A 9,722-nucleotide genomic window follows, 5' to 3' on the forward strand; every position below is an offset into this window, starting at 1 on the left:
TTATTTAACACAGCTGCATACATGTGTCTGGTGGCTTTTATGTTGCTCTGTGACATCCTTTATTCTGTTCAGAAGCCTTTCACTTAAGGATATGTGTTAACCCAAAGAGGGAATTCAAACAGACTAAACAAACATTAGGTGGGAGTAATCTGAGCTATCTAGTGAACTCTAGAGTACTGGCATCAAAAGAAATAAGAAAACAAAGACCAAAAGAATAGATCTGTGGCTGGCTGAAACTCAAAGTTTTATGCAGAGCTTGTAAACATCTAGCTGGGGTAAGGCTGATTCTTATGGAAAGAACAGTTGGATCTAATGGCAGCCAATTGTATATTCAGGCAAAATCATTACCTCCTTGTATAAAGTTAAACACAAGGGCAGGCAATCTCTTTGGCAGAGTTAGAAGCTGGAGACCCTGTACATAGAAAACATGTCAGCATCCATCATTGGATAGGGGAGGGAGATACTTGCTGCTCCCACTTCTCCCCACTACCACTGGAAGAGATGTTTAATAGCAGCCATTTGGAGCATATTTGGTTATGGTAGACCTGCAGTGGTGTCTCTGTGAGGAGCTAACACAACTGATTGCCTAATTAGTGCAATCTAGTATACTTTAGACCAGCGGTAGGCAACCTAAGTTAGTGAGTGATATTTATGAATAGGCTGCAACATTGTCCTAACCAAGATGATTTCCAGGGATAAGTAGTCTAATTGCATTTGTAGAATTTGTGGGGTGTGTTGATTTGAACTGGAGCTGCATTTTGGGTGCAAAGGGAGTGCACAGCTCTCAGTCTTGTGTGCAATCAGCATGTGCCTCATGTCATGTGCCCTTGCTTTACATGCCTGTCACTTCAGTAGTACCAGTAGAAAAAAATTATGCAGACTGACTAGTGGAATCTGGCAACCTGTGCATAGCATTGGTAAGCAAAATGTTTCCTGGGTGTGTCACGCAAGCTTGAGGGAGCCCACTGTTTCAGGATCTATTAACTAATAGGTTTGCAAGAGACAAATCTGTGTAGAAAATTCCAATTGACTTGCTTCCTTAACTAATGCCAAGTTCTAAAGGAAGGAGGATGCATCATCTTTAATCAGCACATGGACCAGAATGAGAACCATTTACTGTCTTTGCCAAAAGAAAATTTGGGTGCTTGCTTTTGTACTATTCTAGTAAAGCCTCACCCTGCATTCCTGGATGAGCATTCCGAAAAGTCTTCTCTGCATAAATTAAGAAAACATATGCTGTACTTTAACGAGCAAAAAATATTGGCATAGGTATAGTCAACCACTGTCAGATTTGTCTGGAGGGGAGTGTGAAGGCAGCACTTGAGGAAAGTTGGGTATGGGAATAAAAATGCTTTGTGTTCATCTCAGAACACCAGTTGCATTGATCAAGTAAACTGAGTTACTTTCTAAAAATTAACTGTATCTGACAAGTTCTGATAACTATTTCACTAAGATTAATCATGAGTATCTTAAATTTAAAGTGAGAAAATGCAGATGGTATGCTGTCACATGTACTTATTCTCTGGTGGTCTCTGCTACAAAATACTGGATTCCAGCACTCAAATGCTAGTGAAAGTTGTAATGCTGAAATCATGTCATTTTTTTCATGACCTGTAGATGTCTTAAACAAGTATTACTGTTTTTGTTAGTATGCTATGAAGCTACATGTCCTGCTCATCACATGCAATTATGAACATAACCCAAGCAAATTCGTAAACTTGTTAACAATGGTTCCTTTGCTTTTGACCTTAGCAACGTGGTATATTAAGCCATGGAAACTTTAGGTCTCAGTGGGATCTCTGGAAATTCAGATTTGTTTGTCCAATTATTTCCAGGAAGCATTTGATGCTACATAATTTTTTTAGTAGGAAATTATTCTAGCTATTTCTGCAGTTCAGGGATGTTTCACATCCCATGCAACTCAAAACAGCAACACTATCAAAGCAGATACAAGTGAAGAAAAGCTAGGTCATAGTGTGTAAAATGCTGAGTAATGGAATAATTTAACTTTTACCACTCATGAAACAAGTCAGTTCTGCTAAGCTAACATATTTGTTACTCAAGCTCAGTTACCTAAACAGTCCATAGAGCTACAAAAATATATTTTCATTTCATACCAAGTTATGTAGTAGCTCAACTGTAAAAAAAAAAAAAAAAGCCCTGATGCTTGAACCCCCTCTATCTACCTCATCCAACTATATTCCTATAGCTACTGCTCACACTGTGTTCCTTTATAAGCTGTGTACTTTGATGGCCATCCAGGAGGGATTCAAATGCTACCTAACTGATTAGCAGGGCCTTCGCAACTGGTAACATGTTTCTACTGGGGATGCACATCTGCACAAGCCTCTGTACATAAATTTACAGTTTTTACTGAGCAAGGATGTCGGACCTCATCTGCCTCTGTCAATTTACACCCCTCTGCCATGTATATTAGACAAACCAAACATTGTATGCCAAATTTGAAAAAAAAAAAAAAAAAAAAAAAAGGCTTTTCTTGCTATTTTGGTTGCTGACCCCTACCATAATGGATTTCAAAATAGCCATTCTACAAGGATTTTACCAAAAGATTACAGAGGAAGATATCTGAAGTAGAATTTAGTGCCTTTAACTTCAGCCTGAATAGAGATCTTAATTGGATCATGCAATACAAGGGCAATTTCCCCACCTTAAATATTGATATCAATGAGACTCATTCAGCTTAATTTTCTTCATTAATTGGTCCTGCTAGTGACAGGTAACTTTCCTTTTTTCTTCCCTCTTCCTCCAGCTCTCTGCTGTTTAAACTATGGAGCCTGTTTTCTTTCCTTCCCTACCCACCCCATTTCCATCTGAAATGTGGGTTTACCCACAGAAGCTTATGACCTAGTAAATTAATTATTCTCTAAGATGTCACGAGGCTTAATTGTTAAACACTGATTGTTGACAGGACTGATCTCAGTCTTCTGTGCAAACACAGAACCCAACTCAGCAAAGATTCCAGAGGGGCGCTAATATTTTAGTCCCATTGATTTAATGGGAGGTGCTGTGTTTGCAGTAGTAACTTTGTAAAAGTAATAGTGTGAGGCTAAAGGGATTTCTGGTTTTCCTAATTCAAACAAGTGATGCTCAAGGAGGGGGAGTGCTGTGTGGGGTTTCAGTTTGCAGTTTTGAACAGTAGATACCAAAAGTGGTGTAAATAGGAAAAGGTGTTGTACATATTAATTAAAGGGGCAGAACTTTTCTCTGCCATAGTCTGCAGCAGGAGCATGGAAAGTGGAGAAAATGCGTCAGAAGTAGTTGTGTATGAAGACAAGATTATTAATGAGTAAGTGACTGTTGGAGACAAGACTGTTTCAATAATGCTAAAAGAAATCTTATGGTAAGACGCAAGCATCTGTGTCCCTTCCACATAAAATCTACTGGCACCAGCAGTTCAGGGGTATAAAATAGCTTGTGACTCCATCATAAATCCAACCTGTAACAAGGTTGGAAGAAGAGGGGATGTAGGAAACATCAATACTGAGCAGGCCTGCAGCGGGGAGAAAAGCAATAATGAACTAAAATAAATGAGGTTTACCACCAAAATTCTCCCAGTTCTAGGAAAACAAAATCTCATAAGTCTAAAACTAAAATTTAATCATTGCTATAAGTAAAGCAAAGTTTTTGATGCAGATGTATTTGAGAACGTGCGCATAGAGCTAAGGGACATGTTTTACAAAAGTATCGAGTTAGGAAGATGAGTTCTATTGAGAGGTAGGCTTCTAAGCCAGCTGAGTGCTTTGAAAGTTATATATTTTGGCCAGCTGGGACAGAGTTTGGGCAGCAGAGACTTGTTTCTAGGCTAAGCTGGGGATCTCCATAATTTTCCAGAGTCTGTTCCAGACCTACAAAGGACTGAGTGGAAAAAATGAAAGTTTTGCAGAGTTCTCACCTGACTAGACTGTGAGACTTATATTGCCAATATCAAGTGTTCAGAAATGAGTGAGATCCTCCCTGCTCCCTCCCAAGTCGTGATTGTTAAATAAGAATCCAGAACATATTCTTCTTTATCATCTGTTCTTCTAACCGGTAGGTGATGCTCAGGTCATGTTTTCAAGTTCTTTTTTATTACTGTGATGACTAGAAACCTTGTTTTTGAAAGTCATCTGTGATTGTTTTATATTCACATGACCCCAGGAGCTGGGGCTTTAAGAAGCACACCAGGTGCTGCAAGACATGTGATAAAATTGTGAAAGTTGGTGACATTTAAGATGTGCTTCACCTGGGACAGCTGAGGCTGTTTGTGACAGGAAGAGGAAACAGCTGGACTAAGTGATCTTATTAAAATTGGAAATAAAACCTTAACTAGTGGAGATTTTGCATAAGTGCATTATTAATGCAGTCCTAATGTAGTTCTGTGCACTTGGTAGAGTTACATCCGGGATTAATTTGGCTCTTTGTTTTCAAAGAAGTGGGGTGGTATGTTGATGCAGTTGCAGATGATAAAGTTTTGTTATGAAGAAAAAATGTAATGAGAGTGTTGGGGATATTGTAACAAGTAGAATTTTGGAGTCAGGGCACCAGCATAGGAAAATGCAAGAACAGCACTTTCTCACAACCAGAATTATTTGGACTTACTCCTCTAGAGAACTTGATTGCTGAAAGTTTCCCTCCACCTTTCTCTGATTTTCCTCAAAGCATTTTTTTTAATTTCTCTGTAGATTTGCCTTTTCTGGAGTTTCAAATATGTTACAGAGTTTATTGCCTATATGTTTATCGGTAGTTCCTCGCTTTTGTTCTGTTTGCACTTTCTCCAGCCAGATCTCTCTTAGTTTTGATTGTATGTCAAAGGTATCTCTCACATTTGCCAGCTGCTTTACACTCTCTCTAATAGGATTTTGTTCTTAAAAAAAAAAAATTCTATTAATTTTAACTAACCATTCTTCGAAAGGGCCAATGATTGTACTGTTTTGCTTTTTTAAGTAAGCAATTTCAATTTTCTTTATTTAAAACTAGACGTTATTTATATTACAGTAATAGCTAGAGATTCTCAGATCAGGGCTTCTATAATACAGTAGTGCCTCAATTTAGACTAGGGTTCCGTTCCCATGCACCCTTGTGTAAGTGAAATTTCATATAAATCAGGGCAGTGGCTCTTTTCCCTGGTGGCATGCACGTTCTTCATCGAGTGTCCCCGTGGGTGCTCCACAATAGGTGTCGGGCTCGCCCGGCACCGCAGATCGGAAACTTTCCAGCAGTTTCTCCTGGATCGCGCATGCGCCGGCGCGCACCTCTCCCTTGCGCATCCCCAGCCACGTGCGCGATCCGGTCCCCGCCAGTTCCTTCTCAACCGCCATCGGCTGCAGACGGAATCTGCTCAGGCTACGGCCAGAGTCAGCTTAGTTAGAGTTTTTTCATGTAAATTGTTGGGTTTTTTTCTTGCAAAAAAAAAAAAAAGAAAGGACAAAAAAAATATATAAATATATAGTAAAAAGACAGAGAGGAGCGGAGAAGACGCGGGGACGTGAAGGCCAGTAGGCCTCCTGCCACAGCGGGCTGGGGTCCGCGAAAGGGGAACAGGCATGAATCTAGTGCTAAGTACCCTATTAACAGCTCAAAAGACTCACCATCTTGTCGTCTTCAGGATTCAAAAAGTGTGAGTCCTTCCGCGAAGCTATGCTGGCCTCCGATGGGCATAGTCAGTGCATTAGGTGCCTGGGGGAATCACACGTTACCCAAAAGTGTTCCCATTGTGCTAAGCTCACAGCCAGGGCCAGGAAAGACAGAGAAATGCTGCTGAAAATGCTGTTGTTTGATAAGGCTGTCCAGTCCAACGTGCCGGAGAGGCCTCAACCGGAGGGACCCCATGGGCACCATAAAAGGAAGGCGGCTTCCCTCAACCCCTCGGTGCAGAAACGGAGGAAGCTCTCTCCAGCCCGATCACTGCCGGCGGTCACAGCGAGCGGGACAGGCATAGCACACACCCCTCAGCCGCATACCCAAAGAAGCGGCAGTGCGGCAGCACACGTGGCAGAGGCTGAGCCTCCGATTACTAAACAGCCGGCACGAGCAGCACTCAGAGCGGCGGCCAGGCAAGCGCCGGAACCCGCGGCACCGCCACAGGCGGCACCGACCCCTGCGGCGCCAGCAGTGCAGGGCCAACAGGCACACAGCCTGCAGGCACCGGAGGATGTTATCCGCGCGGCACCGCAGCTGAGCGTACCGAGCGCGGTGCCGACAGCAGGGCCGAGATCCCCATCACGGGAGGGGGCGGTGCCAGCCCCGCAGGGGAGGGGAAAGGCGAGAGCAAAAACCCAGCACCGCAGCCCCTCTCCGGACAGGGCTGCAATGCTACTGTCAACAAGCCCTCCCCTTATGCTGCACACACCACCCAGAAGATCTGGGTCTCTTCCAGCCTATCCAGAGCCGCCTCCTCCATTCCTCCAACCAGTGTCACCATGGCTTGGGCCACCTTCGTCCCTTCTGGGATTGGATCCCTTGGAGTACTATCACAAACCAGTTTCACCACTGTCTGAATCATGGCGGAGATCTCGCTCTCCCAGACATCGGGGGTACGCACCCCGAGAGTGGTCCAGGTCTCCATCCCCGGACCCGTGCCCGTGCTGCCATGGTCGCTCTTACCATGCTGGACACAGACACCCCAGGCATACACCTAGGGGCAGGTCCCCCCCGGCCGTCCAATACCCCCATGGACACTCCTGGCCGGGGACGGAAACACAGCTGTCTCAAGGGGAGTTAATTTTGGAACCCCGAGACTTTCCTTCGCAAGCCTCTAGTGAGCGGGTGTACCATCGACCGCAGGAACCTGAGATTTCAAGGGAGGCTTACCCTAGTGGTTCCTCCTTGTCCTCCCCCGACGAGGCTACGGCCCCCGGGGACGTTGCTCCCCCGGACGACCTCAAACAGTTTCAAGAGCTGTTTAAAAGGGTGGCTTTCATGCAAGGCATCCAAACAGCAGAGGTACAGGAGAAGCATCACAAACTCCTGAAAAATCTGAGACCCCCGGCTTCATCCAAAATTGCTATCCCGCTCGACGAAGCCATCATGGAGTCAGCCACCACCATATGGCAGGCCCCGGCTTCCGCTCCACCTATAAACAAGAGAGCGGATAAGAAATACTTCGTCCCGGCGAAGGGCATGGAGTTCCTCTTTAGTCACCCACAACCAAATTCATTGGTGGTAGAATCGTCTCAGCAGAGATCAAAGACTTCTCAGTACAAATCGGGGGGTTCAGACGAAGATGCCAAGAAGCTAGAGCTGTTTGGCAGAAAGGTATATTCCTCCTCCACCCTGCTGTTGAGAATGGCAAATTATGCAGCACATCTAGCGAACCATAATTTTGACAATTACTCCAGGCTTACTTCTCTCATGGATTCGCTTCCGGAAGATAAGAAGCCGTTGTTGAAGGCGATTCTGCAAGAGGGCTACGCGGCTTCGAGGACAGGAGTCCAGATCGCCCTGGACATGGCGGACACGGCGGCACACTCAACAGCTACAGCAGTGGTCATGCGCAGAGAATCCTGGCTTCAGACATCAGGTATCCCGAGGGATCTGCAGGCGAAGATTGTTGATCTCCCCTTTGACACGCAGAAGTTGTTTGCAGATTCAACCGATTCGGTCCTTTACTCCAGTAAGGATTCCAGAGCTACACTTAGAACCCTGGGCATTTATACCCCTCCATATAGGAAGAAAAAGTATTACCCTCAGCAAAGACGATACCCGTACCAACCACAGCGTGCTCAGTACCAACGGGGCTACGACTAAGGGCGACATCAACAGCAGCAGCAGTATAGAACTCCCAGGCGACGTTCTCAACAAAGCCGTGCATCCTCGGGGCAGGCCCAAAGGCAACAAGTTTGACGGGCAGGTCGAGGGCTGCACTATCACTACCATCGCGCAATGCCATCCCCAGCTAATGTTCCATCATCACCTCCGACCGTTTCACCCCCAATGGCAAAAGATCACCGCAGACAAATGGGTACTGGAGATCATAGCCACGGGTTACGTGATCCCCTTCCAGTCGCTCCCACTGCCGAAACCTCCACCCAGGCCCCACCTCAGGGACGCTTCCCACGAGGTGAGACTCAAACAGGAGGTGGACCATCTTATGTTCATAGGGGCGGTGAAAAGAGTGCCGGAGCGATTCCAGGGGAAAGGTTTTTATTCACGCTACTTCCTTACAGAGAAGAAAACAGGAGGCTGGAGGCCCATCTTAGATCTTCGGGGCCTCAACCGGTACTTGCGCAAACAGCGTTTTCGGATGATCACAGTCGCCTCTATGCTCACAGCACTGGACGATGGAGATTGGTTTGCAGCCCTCGACTTACAAGATGCGTATTTTCATATAACGATCCACCCAGCACACAGACGCTTCCTCCGTTTTATGGTCAGCAAGGAGCATTTCCAGTACAAGGTTCTTCCGTTCGGCCTCTCCTCGGCCCCCAGAGTCTTTACCAAAACCCTGGCAGTGGTGTCAGCCTACCTGCACAGAGGGGGTATTTATATTCCCATACCTGGACGACTGCCTATTGAAAGGGGCCTCGAAGGCAGAGGTACTACGCATGATACGCGTAACAACAGACACGTTTTCTTCGCTGGGCCTGGTCATCAACCTCGCGAAGTCAAAGAGCAACCCCACACAAGACATAGAGTTTATAGGGGCACGTATAAACTCTATTACAGCAAGGGTCTATCTACCCGACGCCCGCTTTCGTGCCATCAGTTCACTGGTGCAAGTCATTACATACAGCCCCACGGTGCCGGTCTTAACATGCGTGCAGCTGCTAGGCCACATGGCAGCGGCAATGTTTGTGGTGCAGAACACCAGATTGCATGTGCGCAGCCTGCAACATTGGCTGGCGAGCGTCTACAAGCTGGCATCCCACACAGTCCACAGGGTGGTGTCGCCCACGACAGAGGTGCGCAGATCCCTGCAGTGGTGGGTAAACCCCAAGAACATGCTAACAGGGGTACCCTTCCACCAACCACAAATCTCTATTTTTCTTACTACCGACGCTTCCCACAGAGGATGGGGAGCACGCATCGGCGACAAGGTGACACAAGGACTATGGTCCCCTACGGAACAGTCACTGCACATAAATATACTGGAGCTCAGAGCAGTGTTCAACGCCTGCAAACACTTTCGAGACCACATACAAGGCAAAGTAGTCGGGATCAATACAGACAATACCTCCACCGTGTTTTATATAAATCGACAAGGAGGAGCTCGATCCCGTGCCTTATGTGCGGACGCAGTCCGGCTGTGGAACTCGTGCATCACCAACAACATAATGTTGAAAGCCTTGTATTTGCCGGGCGTTCACAACGTGAAAGCAGACCAGCTGAGCAGGTGCTTTGCACTCACGCACGAATGGCAGATCCACTCCGATCTGCTACGACCGATCTTTCACATTTGGGGGTTTCCTCAGATAGATCTGTTTGCCACTCAGCACAACAAGAAGTGCCCCCAGTACTGCTCCAGGGCAGGATTGGGGCGGGGGTCCCTGGGGGACGCATTCGCGATTTCATGGAAGGGCCCCCTACTTTACGCATTTCCCCCCACAGTGCTCATACACAAGGTCTTGCAGAAAGCCTGAAGGGAGAGAGCCCGCATAATTCTAGTAGTCCCAATGTGGGATCGACAGCAATGGTTCCCCTTGCTTCTGTGCATGTCGGACCACCCACCGCTCCCCCTTCCGGTGGCACCAGACCTACTCACACAGGCCCAGGGGTCCATAGTG

The sequence above is a fragment of the Carettochelys insculpta genome, chromosome 7 (genome assembly GCF_033958435.1).
Source record: "Carettochelys insculpta isolate YL-2023 chromosome 7, ASM3395843v1, whole genome shotgun sequence".
Lineage (NCBI taxonomy): Eukaryota > Metazoa > Chordata > Testudines > Carettochelyidae > Carettochelys > Carettochelys insculpta.